We start from the raw sequence: 16274 nt of genomic DNA, 5'->3' as shown, positions 1-16274 counted from the left end.
GGGAGAGGCATCACCTCCCGATCTTACCGCTGTCATCAACAACCAGATGATTCTCTCTCTCTCTCTCTCTCTCTCTCTCTCTCTCTCTCTCTCTCTCTCTCTCTCTCTCTCTCTCCCTTTTCCCCAGACTCATCGTTTGAGCTCCAGAAGAGTCAAATGAATTTCCATTTTCTTTTTTTTTTCTCTTTGTACCGAGTTCTCCAGTCACAAACTAAAGTCCTCGCCAACGCCAGGCCTTAGGCGAAAAATAGGAGAAGGCGAAAGGAAATAAGAGATAGGGGAAAAAAAAAAGATGATTCAAAGATTTTCTCTTTTTAGGAGAAGGAGACTGAAAACCTGGCTTTTGAAAAGGGGATATGTCACAGCTCAAAGGAATATAATAAGACGGTAAGGAAGTCTAAAACTTATTCGTGTGAGGAAAGAAAGAGACGTCACAATCACCTAACCTAGAGTTACCAATGGCCTCGTAGTAGCCATGTGACAAAGTCGTCTGCTAAGTATCATGTGGTATAGCCAATGGAGGAGGTTCGCAAGAGGCCAGTTCTTGGGAACCAGATTCGATGTTTTCTCCATGAAAAAAAAAAAAAAAAGGGAATGAGAGTCACCATTGTGGAGTAAGGAAAGTGGGTCGAGTTTTGTGGTTAGACAAGGAAAGTCGGATTATTTGAATGTACCTCTGTGAAGAGCTACAACCACCCAACATGTGAGAGTATTAGTCTATACAGAACACACAAAACTACTTCGGGATAGAACAATCTTCGTTATCATGACAGGACTCCTAATATCTTGAAGGGAGAATTAGATATCTTTGTAATGTAGGGTGTCCAACTTAGACTAGGATGTGACGATGGTACCAAGTATATGTTTACCGGGTCGAGGGATGAACGTTATACAATGATCAAGTGCCACGGAAAAGTTATTAGGAAGTGTAGAGCGAGAGACGAATAAGGACGTTGGGTTATAGAAGTCTGGAGCCTAACCAGGCTGCGTCTGAGCTCTTTAAGAATCCAGTTATGAACAGTTCCTTGTTTTGGGTTGAGGCAGCGCAACACACTCCCCAGCTTGGGTCTCCCACAGTGCCATGTTCTGGGTTGGGGCAGCGCAACACACTCCCCAGCCTGGGTCTCCCACAGCGCCATGTTCTGGGTTGGGGCAGCGCAACACACTCCCCAGCCTGGGTCTCCCTCACACAAGACAACACCAGCTACGGGTCTGTGTACTACAGCTCACGTCCGTCATCACTCCCAGCTGACTTAAGCTGACCCTGCTGCTTATCCTCACGAAGACATATGACAATCAGGTTTAGCTCCCCAGCTTATCTTTTCCCCTCTTCCTTCCACTAATTCCCCCCCCACCCCACACACACACATCTTAAGTCCTCTATTTTTCTATTTCTCCTTCCCAAGTCTAGCCCATTCCTCTTTCTCCCTCCCTTCCTCGCATTTCCCCACTCTGCTATCCTTCATTTCCCCATTAAGCTCTTGCCAGTGGGAGAACCTGCCACTGTTCCCAGCCACATTAATCACAGAGGTGGTGGTGCTCGCTCTCTCTCTCTCTCCCTCACATACACACACACACACACTAGCAGCTGCCGGGTTCACCACAGGCCACACGTATACCGCTGGTCCTCCACACCAGGAAGGACCACATCACGAACAGAGTGGTGATGAACTGGGGGGAATGAGAATGCTATACCGTACTGACACAACTACTCGCTCCATGGTATACACTGAACCACCTTTAGTCTTCGTCTCTTAAGACAAGGCGAGTGACCCTTGTGGACAAACTATAGATATAGGAATGAACAGGAATGAATTCATTTTATTCTGCCAAAAGAAAAGGGTCATATTATTCCAGGTGAGCTTCAGATATTCGAAGACGTCTTCAGTAATATTCCCTGAAGTTTGTAGGTAATGATGCTTCGTACGTGATAGTGATACGAAAAAAAACTTACAATATTACGATCGGTTATTTTAGAATAACATAATGGGTGAGACTTGGGTGTGTAAGAAGTGGGATAAAACTATAATGATGATATATGACGGAGGGGGGAAAAAAAAGAGAAGGGTTACAAAAGTGGTTGGGTCTACAATTCTTGTGTTCAAGGTAGTAAATACGCCGAGGAAACGATAAATGATAAGGAATAATGTATTCCTACGCGACACATTCCATGGGAAGGTTGTCCAGGACAAGATCTCCATCATGCATAGCCCTCTCTCTCTCTCTCTCTCTCTCTCTCTCTCTCTCTCTCTCTCTCTCTCTCTCTCTCTCTCTCTCTCTCTCTCCACGCTTGCGTAGAACATGCAAAAACCCGGGACACCATAAACATCGTCCCCGTCCTTGTTGGGGGAGGGAGAGGACATCCACATCATCTCCCCCTCCTCTCCCTCAACCCCAACCCTCACACCCTCCCCGTCCCGCTCCCTCGCCACCACACAGGTCCAATCTAGTGTCCCTCCTCCTCCTCCTCCTCCTCCTCCTCGGCCGAGCCAATAAATATGTCCAAGAGAACAGTTCGATAGTTTTTCCCATATTTTTCCTTAACCCAGACTGTCAGCGACTTTACAAATCTTTCCTCCAAGAATTTCGCATTCCTTTTGTTGGCCGGAGATTTTTTTTTTACTCTCTCTCCTCCTCCTCCTCCTCCGCCTCCTCCTCCTCCTCCTCCTCCTCCGCCTCCTCCTCCTCGCCATTATCAGAAAGTTTCTATAAGACGTGATATCCAAGTCCGCTCGGCTCTTAATACTCGAGAACTTACCAGGAGAATTAGGCTCACGGAACACTTCTTCTGCAGCTCTGACTTTTCTTGTGCATTTTCTTGGCGATTTCTTTAAATGTGTCAGGCACACGAGTTGGGGATATATATATATATATATATATATATATATATATATATATATATATATATATATATATATATATATATATATATATATATATATATATATATATATATTCTTGTAATATGAAGACATTACTTCTTTTTTAATTCCTTCGTAAATATTTTTCACATAGACTACCACAGTTGTACAGGTTCCCTGACCACAGACAAGTGGCACGATGATTGCTCAGCGGTGGACACCAGGCCACTGTTGAACACGACTGCCTACCACATCATCCCCACTGGTCGGTGTGTTGTGTGGCAGCCACGGCACTGGCCTCAATATCTACGTCATGGCCATCCATATCCTTCCTCCTTCCCCTCCTAACCCACAATCAGCTCTTGCCAGCTGTTCTAACCCGCCAGTACATTACAGACAGTCAGTTCTCGCACGTAAGTCAAGTAATGGAGCGCGCTTGACACACACTTGGCCCCCAGCAGGAGTGAGTACGCTATCCCGGGGCGGCACGAGTGTATTCAGGGGGCAATGTATCCTTGACAGGGGAGGGAGGCTACAAGTGCCCCCTGAATACACTAGTGGCTGTCAGGTGTAAACCCCGGCAAGAGGAGGAGGAGGAGGAGGGAGCGTGGGGTGTGGGCCTGTGTAACGCCTGGGTACACTGTTGCTCGTCCTGTGTACTCCTGACGGGGGAATGACTAATGCAGAGGATGTGAGTATACAGATGTCTGTGTCATCTAGCAAGGCAGGGAGGGAGGCAGACTGATATCTCCCTTAAGTGCACGGGTGGCCATCGCATCGCTCTCCCCCCCTTGCCTCCAGCTCCCTCTCCATATACATACATATTTCCTTCCCTTCGTGTTCATCTTTTATTCTTCCCTTTCTCCAGCCTCCGAGAAAAGTGTTGGCTACCCCGATATTGTTTCTTGGAAAAATCTCTTCATCTCGTCAATATTTACGCGCTGACGGGTCGAGCCTCAAAGCCAGAGAGTGGAATCCCAGAATTTTCCTTTTCCGTCCACCTTAGATCTCCACCCTCTCTCTCTCTCTCTCTCTCTCTCTCTCTCTCTCTCTCTCTCTCTCTCCATAACCATGTCGCAATGCCGAGTGTTCTTATGAACCCTCTTTTTTTTTTTTTTTGCGGACTCTGCTGCGATGGGCATGGTCGACCATGGCACGTGCATCACACCACACAGTCCTAGAAGCTGCTGAGAGAGAGAGAGAGAGAGAGAGAGAGAGAGAGAGAGAGAGAGAGAGAGAGAGAGAGAGAGAGAGAGAGAGAGAGAGACGGTATGGTATTAGCAAAGGATGAGAGGAGAGTGGACTGTGTGTGTGTGTGTGTGTGTGTGTGTGTGTGTGTGTGTGTGTGTGTGTGTGTGTGTGTGTGTGTGTGTGTGTGTGTGTGTGTGTGGGGGGGGGGGGGGGGGGGGGGGGGGGGGGCTTCTAGAAAGTCTGGGTGACGGAAAGACAGAAAATTCATTTCAGAGACTTGTGAAAGGAAAAGAGAGGAAAAAAAAAATGGGGATTGGGATTATCACTGCGAGTGCTGCAGAAGACGGGGGGCGGGCGTGTGGGAGGAAAAGGATAGGAGGAAGAAATGAAAAATGGGTTGATTTGAAGGGAAACTTGAGGCACATCGGTTGATGGGGAAAGACTGCGGGTTGGTGCAAGGTGACCAAAAAAAAAAAAAAACATGAGACGAAGTGGTAACGAGGGAAGCACCATGAGTGGCTGTGAGGACCAGTAAACCAACAGTGAACTGGTCCAGCACCCGTCTTGATGCAGCTTTAAAACAGTGATCGTAATAATGAGTCTCTGGGGAAGCAGTGACGACGGAAGGGGAGGGAGGGAGAGACGACGACGATGAACCAAATGGAATGGAAGGAAGACTCTCATCTTTTTCTCGACGAAGTGTGCCTAGGATGGTGGAGGCAGCGTTGCGAGGTGTCTCAAACGCCAATGGACGCAGGTGAAGATAAGATATCCTCACAGGGTCCGCAGGCTGGGAGGTGGAGGAAGAAGGGAATGCTAGACAGAGGTCAAGTACGAAGTGATAAGAAAGGCTAACATGAGAGAGGTTTCCGTGGCGTGGATCCTTGAGGTGGACCATTTGACAGGGATGTTGAAGGAGTGGGAAAGGGACGCACAAGGCTGCCTGTGCGATGTACGCGAGACCATCGGGTTTCTGTTCTTTTCGTCGACGGAACACAGATGGCGTGAGCAACAGCGTGCTGGGATTCCAAGCCAATTATGGAGCCATCAGAAAGTAACATGAGACGCTTAGTAAGATCAAAGAACACCGGGACGGGAGCAAATATTTGGAAAAAAAAAATTCAGGTTTTCAAAAGAAATCCCTTGTAAGTCCGTCCAATTAAAGGAAGTGTCTTCTCTGAGGAGATCAGACAAGGAACCAGAAACCTTAGAGAAGTCACAGAAGAAAAAGTTATAAAACCCAATAAGAACAAGGAAGGATCAGAAGACATCTACACATTTGTATAAATACCTTCAGCTTTATGTTAGAAAAAGAAACTTGTAATTATACTATCTTCAAGACGCTACACTGGATAGGCTTGACATTTAGATCACCCTAAGTTAGCCTATCCAAGACTTGTAGTCTTTCAAAGTGATCAGCCAAGAGCTCAGATATGACAATCAGGTCGTCAGGGCTCTACCATGGGGTTGCTACCAGCCATACCTTGAGGGACAGCATACGTGATCCTGCAAGGAGTAATGGAAGCTAAGTTTCCATGGCCACGCGAAAGAATTCATAGCGTCCAAGTGGGGACTGTAAAGTCAGATGCTTACGGTTACCATGTTATCTGACGGTCAAACAACTAACTTACACCAGGGACGTCGCGCGAGAGAATGACGGGGAGTGAGGATGCTGAATTATCAGAAGTGGCAGGAGACACGGTATCCTAGAGGGAGGAAAACTGGGACGGGATAACAATGGGAGTGCCAAGACCCGTCACTGGAGACGAGTGTATAGGACAGGCGACATGTGAGCGAACGGAGGAGTGAGACCAGGGAGGGGAGGACGTGCGAGAGGGCAACTGAGAGTGGTGATGGTATGTTGGAGAGGAAAGACGATATGTTTGCTGAGGTGTTACTATCGTACATTTACTGAGAGACTGGAACATGATGGTTACCAGTGGATGTTCTCCAGGTAGCAGAAGAAAGGGTAAGGCTACTAGAACTTGAGAGAACTGACAGAATGAAACTCGAGGATGATGTCACCTTTTAAAAGTATATTCAGGGATTACGATGCATATGCTGTCCAGTCCTTACGCTTCGACTCTCCGTCTAGAAATGTAACATAAAAATCTACTCGAAAAGTTCACCAAAACCTTGAAATGTAACGTTAGTGATCGCTTGGGCGTCGAGCAGCGGCGGGAGGCGGGAGGGTGTGTCTTGTGAAGGCGAGTTGTTGTCCCCTCAGTCAGTGTGTGGGGTATCATAAAGCCCCATCAAGGCCAGGGTGAGGGGTGAGGCCACAACAGAGACGAACCGACCACAGTAGCGGAAGACTTGACGTCCCTGGAGATGAGCGGGAGGTGAGGAGGGAATCCATTAAGAGGGAAGACTAGTACAGTGTTTCCGTCTGGTGTAGTGGAGCGGCTACCGGTGGCTAATCATGAAGGCCGATGTTACACTGGGCGGAACGAGCGGAAGGACAGGACTATGACGCACACGACGAGAACGTCACATTCCACGGTTCAGGAGGGGGTACCCGACCTGGAGCGTAGATGGACACGCTGGAATCAAAGGGGAACCCGAAGTAGCCGAGTCGAGATGCATGACATCATTCGAGTTGAGTGAAAGGGGCCAGCGAGGGGGAGGACTCACGCGAACAGCGTCACAAACTGTAGGATAGTAGTGGTTTGAGGTTGTAACTGGAGAACACGAGGGAACAATGTGTTTGTTTCTAGTGATTTCCTTTCTTCCAAAAATAACCAACTGCAACTTGTACGCTGACGACTCAACACTGCATTCATCCACATCCTTCAATTCTGCTCCTTCTTCTCTCACTCGATCTGCATCTCGTCTTGACACAGCTTCCTCAATAAACTCAGGTTCGGACAGGATATCTCAGTGCGGTAGACGAAATCTGTGTAAGTTCAACAATGCCTCTAAAGACCCAGTTTCTACCCATCTCTCTACCGAAAATTCCTCACAACTTTCCTCCCTTCCTTCGACGGTTCCGTAATTCCATCTCTTAACCATCAGAACATGTTTCGTATTACTGTAACATCCATTCTATCTTGGAAATCCAACACAACGGAAATAGATAAGTCTACTACGAAACTAAGAGTCCTGTTTAGATGTCGTACCGTGTATACAAAGGACTGATCCGTCCTTTTTTGGAGTACAGCTCTCACATCTGGGGTGTTCTAGCTCTGCATCCCTACTTGACAGAGTTGAGTTGAAAGCGGTCCGACTTACAAACTCAGGCTAATTTCAGAACTTGCCCTACTTGTCCTACGCCGCACTGGTGGTTCATTTTCCCTCTTCTCAGGGTATTATTACTTTGGTTTTTGCTCCCGAGAGCTGGATGCTTGTGTCCACACCACTAGGTAGATCACACGGTACTCGACAAGCTGCTGCGTCACATGATTAGTGTACGGCCATTGGCAACTCAAGGGTGGGCCGTTTTGATAACCGTTTCTCACCTTACATCTCGAGACCTATGGAACGCCCTGCCCTCTCATGTCTTTCCTAGTAGCTATAACCTGGCATATTTAAAAAAAAAAACAGGTTTTTCACTTCCTTCACGAGACCTATGGAACGCCCTGCCCTCTCATGTCTTTCCTAGTAACTATAACCTGGCATATTTAAAAAAAAAAAACAGGTTTTTCACTTCCTTCAATATTCGTGAATACTTTCCCCTGTCTCTTCTTTTTCTCTTTCATCAACCTCTCTATATTTCAAGTGAGGCCCGGCCTTTGATGTTAACTTTTGTCCGTAACTGGAGCCTCATACTACAAAATATTAGGATGATGACACGAGCTACGAGGACGATGGGTAAAACATTACAGCCGGAGACTTTCATGCACAGTACTAGAGACAAACGCAAATATCTTACGTCCATTCCACTCGCTATATGAAACAAAGAACTGCCAATCTCTAGCTATAAGGCAGTGGGCGTATATATATATATATATATATATATATATATATATATATATATATATATATATATATATATATATATATATATATATATATATATATATTTTTTTTTATTATACTTTGTCGCTGTCTCCCGCGACAAAGAGAGAGAGAGAGAGAGAGAGATAGAGAGAGAGAGAGGTTCTATCCCCCCAACATCTACCACCAAAATGTGTATCACCTGCTTTATGAGGACAGCATAGATAGGTTTACAAAAATACAACAGAGCTGTTATATGAAGATACAACAGGACCCACCAGCGACACTGTATTGACCGAGTGTTGTGGCCCACCACCCTGGCCAGAGTGAACTGTACCTGGATGAGGCTGGTCACAAGGTCCTGTACCTGGATGAGGCTGGTGACAAGGTTCTGTACCTGGATGAGGCTGGTCACAAGGTCCTGTACCTGGATGAGGTTGGTCACAAGGTTCTGTACATGGATGAGGCTGGTCACAAGGTCCTGTACCTGGATGAGGCTGGTCACAAGGTCCTGTACCTGGATGAGGCTGGTCACAAGGTCCTGTACCTGGATGAGGCTGGTCACAAGGTCCTGTACATGGATGAGGCTGGTCACAAGGTACTGTACCTGGATGAGGCTGGTCACAAGGTCCTGTACCTGGATGAGGCTGGTCACAAGGTCCTGTACCTGGATGAGGCTGGTCACAAGGTCCTGTACCTGGATGAGGCTGGTCACAAGGTCCTGTACCTGGATGAGGCTGGTCACAAGGTTCTGTACCTGGATGAGGCTGGTCACAAGGTTCTGTACCTGGATGAGGCTGGTCACAAGGTACTGTACCTGGATGAGGCTGGTCACAAGGTTCTGTACCTGGATGAGGCTGGTCACAAGGTCCTGTACCTGGATGAGGCTGGTCAAAAGGTCCTGTACCTGGATGAGGCTGGTCACAAGGTCCTGTACCTGGATGAGGCTGGTCACAAGGTTCTGTACCTGGATGAGGCTGGTCACAAGGTTCTGTACCTGGATGAGGCTGGTCACAAGGTACTGTACCTGGATGAGGCTGGTCACAAGGTTCTGTACCTGGATGAGGTTGGTCACAAGGTCCTGTACCTGGATGAGGTTGGTCACAAGGTACTGTACCTGGATGAGGTTGGTCACAAGGTCCTGTACCTGGATGAGGTTGGTCACAAGGTACTGTACCTGGATGAGGCTGGTCACAAGGTCCTGTGCCTGGATGAGGCTGGTCACAAGGTACTGTACCTGGATGAGGTTGGTCACAAGGTACTGTACCTGGATGAGGCTGGTCACAAGGTACTGTACCTGGATGAGGTTGGCTTAATATCCAACCATTTCCTTCAGTCTAATTGTACATGCGTCCTTGTCTGGCACACTTGATCTGTCTTGAGGCGTTGTTGGAGGACCCTGATGGCGGAGAGGGAGTAAATGGTGAATGGGAGGAGGGGAGAGAGGTGGAGGAGGAGGAGGTGAGAATGGAAAGGTGAGAAGGGAAGAATGGGAAATATCAGTGGGACGGAAATGGAAAGCGGCTCGAGAGAGAGAGAGAGAGAGAGAGAGAGAGAGAGAGAGAGAGAGAGAGAGAGAGAGAGAGAGAGAGAGAGAGAGAGAGAGAGAGAGAGAGAGAGAGAGAGAGAGACCATGATTTCTGAAGTGACCAATCACGTTAGTGAGAAAGATGCAAGCCATCGTGACATCACAGGACACAAGATCAGTCATACAAATACTGTCGTGTTTTCCAGTCACATGGCTCAAGATTGGTCGTATGATGTTCGCGTGTTTCCCGTTCAGTACCTCAGCCACTCTCGACTATATATATATATATCTACATTAATTCACTGCAGCTGGACCAGGTGAGTAGGAATTACCTCAGAGAGCGAGCTGGAGGGAGGGAGGGCTGGGTTAGGCGGCCCCAGTGCTACTGTATCGTGTCGTGTTCTCGTGCTTGGCTGAAGACATACCGGTAGCGCGAGCTGAAGTCTTTGATGATGGTAATAACCCGTCATACAGCATCACTAATTTTCTCCATGAGACTCTTTTTTTTTTTTCCCCAGTCAAACTATGAGGTCAGGAGTTTCTCACGTACGTAATTATGCACGAAAATGTTAGTTCCGAACCTCTGACAGTTATAACTGCACGGTCCGATAACGGAACACGTTAAGAGACTTTTTCTTCCATACGACTCCCTTTAACCAAAAGATATACAGTATCTATAAGATTAGATTGCATGTTATCATGACACTAGGTATATACCAGTAATATATATATATATATATATATATATATATATATATATATATATATATACATCATACTTTGTCGCTGCCTCCCGCGTTAGCGAGGTAGCGCAAGGAAACAGACAAAATAATGGCCCAACCCACCCACATACACATGTATACACACATACACACACACACATATAGATATATATATATATATATATATATATATATATATATATATATATATATATATATATATATATATAGATAGATAGATAGATAGATAGATAGATAGATAGATAGATAGATAGATAGATAGATAGATAGATAGATAGATAGATAGATAGATAGATAGATAGATAGATAGATAGATAGATAGATAGATAGATTCGTTGTCTCGATATCTGTTTCTTATATGTGGAACTCTCCCTACCCCCATCATGCCTTTCCGACCAACTATTACCAAAGCCCTTTTCAAAAAGCCGATTTTTTCCGTTTCCTGAAAAGTTTTGAAATACTGTTCTCTCTTGTAGCTCCCTCTCATTAAATCTCTTCACATCTCAATCAAGGCCAAGCAACAATGTAGACTTTTGTCCGTCACTATAGTCTCAAACATAGAAAATAATATACTTTTTTTTATACTGGTTTTCCGTTTCCCGTACAGTAAGGCAGTGCTCAAAGCTACTTTCTGCTTGTCATCTATAATGCACCACATCTACAGCCCCTTATCCATAGCTAAGCCCTACAGACGTTTTCATGGTTTCACCTGACCACTTCAATTGCCCTAGCTCAGCACACTGACAGCACGTCGCCCCCTGTGTAACACATTATTCCAATCGCTTCATCCCATGCATGTCTCTCACGCTCCTGCATGCCAAGTCCCCAATTACTTAAATCCTCTACTATCCTTCCACATCCTTTTCGGCCTCCTGTCCTCCTTGTTCCCTTCACTTCTAGCATTTATACACACACACACACACACACACACACACACACACACACACACATAATATTTTGTCCTCAGTACTTCAGTTCTAACACACTCACTCCCATTCTTCCTTTTGTATGTTCAGGCCCCAAGAGTAGAAGCCATGCAGCACCGCTGGGATTACAGTACAATTAAACATACCCATCTTTGCCCTCACAGATAGTGACCTCTCTTTCCACACCCTCCTTAATGCATCCAAGTCATACACACACACACACACACATACATACATACATACATACACATACACACACACACACACACACACATATATATATATATATATATATATATATATATATATATATATATATATATATATATATATATATATATATATATATATATTGGTGTAATTGTATGATGTACTGATGTACTGATATTTGTACAGACTGGTGCACATACGAATTCTAACGTAAATTTGCATAACATGTGTTATCGCAATCCGTATGTTATATTCCTAAAACATACACACATACTCTTATGTGTCTGACATACATTTTTTCCGTCTTTTTTACAGACAGGAGTTCAGGCCACCCGTCCAAAGCTATGAACAAACATTTGAAAAAGTTACCGTGGCAGTTTCATACTTGTAAGTTTAGCAACCTTATGAAAATTAAGAAAATAAGTTTGTGACAATTACATAGTTGTAAGTTTACTTAACCAGAATGTAGAATATAACCTCTGGAATCTTCTATGACAGTTACATAGTTGTAAGTTTACTTAACCAGAATATAGAATACAACCTTTGAAATTTTTTACTTAACCTTCATCGTCATGCTCTGCAAATTGCTCAGCAATACTCTAAGATGATAACGTTACGGTTCATGGTTGGTTCAGTTGTAGACAAGTGTTTATTCTTTTCTTTCGTATAAATGACTCAATAAGTGACGGCTTTAGAACAAGCATGACAAGACGTCCAGTCTGGTACGTCAGGAATGCCCTTCACTGACTCTTCATTTACTTCCCCAAAATACCCTCCCGCTATCCCATACATTAGCACCAGTTTCCTCCAAAATACCTTGCAGCTACTTCCTAAAATGCCCTCCGGGTACCTCCTAAATTGCTAAACCACCTCTAGTTACCTCCTAAATTGCCCTCCAATTAGCACAAAATGCCTCCAGTAACCATCCGTCCTCATCCCCTCCCAAAAAAAGCTCTTCAGTTATTCTCCTAAAATCGAAAGAGGCGCAAGGGGTCCTTTTTTCTCTCCACGCCCCAGCAGTGACCCAACAAGCCACGCAATAATTTTGTACCATAACAGGTCAACAGCACATGGCGAGGTACTTCACAAAGTAGGTATAACCCCACAGGAACGTGTCAATGTACCAACTCCACCTATGGCCTCACTCCAGCCTTCAAGAAGTCCACAAACAACTTCTTTATCTTGTAGGTACCACCAGATGAGATGCAGGAGTGTACGTACAGAGACGATCCTGACCACACTACTCCTACTGTGTCGCCTGCAGACTCAAGAATACCAACAAAAAAACGCAAATACTGTAATACTGCTTCCCTTATACAGGATCATGATGAATGTATACAAATCTGTGGCACTCCAGCATGTCATAAACATTTTTGAAGGCACAAAAACCCTTCATGAGATATATATATATATATATATATATATATATATATATATATATATATATATATATATATATATATATATATATATATATATATATATTTTTCTTTTTTTTTCAAACTATTCGCCATTTCCCGCGTTAGCGAGGTAGCGTTAAGAACAGAGGACTGGGCCATTGAGGGAATATCCTCACCTGGCCCCCTTCTCTGTTCCTTCTTTTGGAAAATTCAAAAAAATTGGGAGGGGAGGATTTCCAGCCCCCCGCTCCCTCCCCTTTTAGTCGCCTTCCACGACACGCAGGGAATACGTGGGAAGTATTCTTTCTCCCCTATCCCCAGGGATAATATATATATATATATATATATATATATATATATATATATATATATATATATATATATATATATATATATATATATATATATCTGTGTCAGAGACTGCTGCACCGTCCATGTTCAAAATACGCCACGAGAATTTGAGAAAGCGAAAAGGTTTACAAAAGAGAAAAAGCAACAACACAGAATTACTGCGTCATCAAAGTCAGAGACAAACACATTGAGAATCCACGCCATCTGACCCACCTTATAAAAAGATTACATATCAGAGCCAGAAAGATAAACACAACAATATCTGCGCGGGAGAAAACGAAAAGATATAAGGAAAATGAAAAGAAAGTGGGCTTTATTTACACCTCATCTTACAGGGGTAACTTCGCTCTACGCTTTTTTTTTTTTTTTAACTACAGTAATTGGATTCTGTTCCCTGAGGAACGAAAGTTGGGACGCAGCCCAGACAGTCAATTGCAGCTTCCACTTGTGTCACAGTGGGCTTTGGAGGATATTGCGTTTCTCGAGTATGAGGCACCATCTCTGCAAGAGCCAAGGAACTAGAGCGAGCCAACATCTATACGTGTAAATGAAAACTATAGTTAGCCGGTATCCTTGAGCGTGCAGAAGCGCTACAGTTAACTCCCCATCTATGGGCGTGCATATACAGTAAAACTGATCGCCAGCTATGACCGTATACTAACATACCTCCACCTAAGAACACGTATCATAAGTACGCCGAGTCACCGTGTATGTGTGCAGAAGAAGAGACTTTGACTGACTGTACCGTCTATGGTGGACATGAATGATGACCGCAGATGACTGCAGTCTACGGCCGTGCAAGATGATCATTCTTCATAAGCATCCAGGAAACTGTAGATGGCTGGGATCTGTAGGGGTGGACGACGACGCCGTATGCCCGCCGTCTACAACCGTCAGCTACAACCTTAGTTGTATTTCACTACGGGGCAATAAGAAGATTAAGCATTGTTTCCTTCTTGACGCATGCGCACATATTAGTGATTGTTATTGATACAATCGTGTCGCTTATCTTGCCAGTAACAAGTATGTGGTACAATATCTAGAGACTTTGCGTTGGAATGTAGCAGTCGATCTTTAAAGGGGTTTAAGAACAGTAGATCCCTACGATCCCATTACAGAAAGACTCTGAAACCATATGGTAATCAGCTAAATTGCAATACTCTGACATCCGCTCGACTGTGTGAGGTAAGCTGGATTAACACGTTCTCTTGATCCCTATTGCCAGGGGTGGCATATCACTAGTGGTAGTACAGCTTAATCTACACCAAACGAAAGATTTTTCTTTTCTATTCATTATACTTTGTCGCTGTCTCCCGCGTTAGCGAGGTAGCGCAAGGAAACAGACGAAAGAATGGCCCAACCCACCCACATACACATGTATATACATAAAACGCCCACACACACGCACATATACATACGTATACATTTCAACGTATACATACATATACGAACACAGACATATACATATATATACAGGTACATATTCATACATGCTGCCTTCATCCATTCCCGCCACCACACTACTACTGCTTAGGAATTATTACGAAATTTCTCAACTAATAGACACAATAATGTTAAGTTTGTTTACCATCATTTTCAATCACTAATGTGAAATACAACCTACAGTAGTGGCGTCCTTCAGGGCCTCATATTACCACCTACACTCTGCCTCATTTCTAACAACGTTTTCCTCTACTCATAAAATCAACCCAATGCTCTCACATGCTCACGACTCAACACCTCTCTCACATCCGCTTGATCTACGTCTCGTCTTCTCTCAACTGCCTCGGTAGACTTCCAGTTGGACAGGATCTCTCAGACACCCCGACTCTACAAAGAACTGCTTCGTCCCTGTATGCAGTAGTGCTCTCACATCTGTGAGGAGGTTCTAACTCCACGTACTGGAGAGAATCAGGCTGGAAGCAGTCCGACGTTATCAACCCTCCCAGTCTGATCCCGAACCTTGACCCACTTGCGCTACACTGGAGCGCTCTTTCTCTGCTCCTTCTGCACTGATGCCGTTCCGGTATCTACTCGTGAAACTGGCTACTTGTGTATCCCCCGTCGTTAGCTGCACCGCTTAATGCTTGGCAAAGCAATGAAATGAACGATTACTATGGGGCCACTGGCACTCACACAGGGGTCGTTGTGATATCTGTTTCTTTCCCTACACAGCCAAGCATGGGAACTTTACCTCTCTTCATTTCTTTTCATAGAGCTGCAGTCTGTAAGATTATAAAAAGCCGGCTTTCCAGTTCCCCCAAAATTCCATACTTCATCCGTTTAACCTGCATGAGATTGAAGTATTCCTTGTTCATAGGGTACATGTGTGTGTGTGTGTGTATATATATATATATATATATATATATATATATATATATATATATATATATATATATATATATATATGAAAAAGGAGACACATGCAGAGAGAGAGAGAGAGAGAGAGAGAGAGAGAGAGAGAGAGAAAGGGAAATCCAATCTACATGACCCAGCGATCCTGGACCATCGTTACGACGGGTTCAGCCGCTTTCTTGGCCCCTCACAAATCACTCTTGATCTCCCAGTGCCCCCCCCCCCCCCCCCCCCCCTCGTACCGTGTCCTCAAGCCATGGTCTTAGCTCCTGCCATGACCCTGGCTGATGTTCCTGCAAGCTGGGATACGTAGCCGAATGTGGAACCATTTCTTTTTCTTGGCTTTATAACCCGCGTTCCCCGGGAGGTGAGGTACTGTGATCTGTAGGTATTACTGGCTGTGTGTGTGTGTGTGTGTGTGTGTGTGTGTGTGTGTGTGTGTGAAGCAGAGGAAAGCATGGACTTGCATTTACTCTCTGTTCTTTGTTCAGTAGCGTGATAAAAGATACGTTTTCCGCATCTCTCTTATCTGTGGGTGTAATCACACCAAGAACTCGGTTTGTAGAACACAACAAGACCACTTGATTATGGGCTCAGGTCATTACCATCATACTAGTACCATACGGGTTAATTCACCACTACACAGGTCACATTACCACCCTCAACTACCATCACAACCATCAACTACAACGATCGCCAACACAACTACCATCATCACCTTATCAGGTCAACTACCACCATATACCACCCACCCTCCACAGTACGACGTCATC

General features: G+C 44.8%; 1 protein-coding gene across 1 annotated transcript in view; it reads right to left on the bottom strand.

Moving 5' to 3' along the window:
* Positions 1-16274, bottom strand: part of LOC139749893 (uncharacterized) — a 708570-nt gene that overhangs the window by 410417 nt on the left and 281879 nt on the right. The gene's annotated exons all lie outside the window — the stretch shown is intronic.

The sequence above is a fragment of the Panulirus ornatus genome, chromosome 1 (genome assembly GCF_036320965.1).
Source record: "Panulirus ornatus isolate Po-2019 chromosome 1, ASM3632096v1, whole genome shotgun sequence".
Lineage (NCBI taxonomy): Eukaryota > Metazoa > Arthropoda > Malacostraca > Decapoda > Palinuridae > Panulirus > Panulirus ornatus.
The sequence above is the reverse complement of the archived record's forward strand: the minus strand, read 5'-3'. Positions and strand labels throughout refer to the sequence as shown.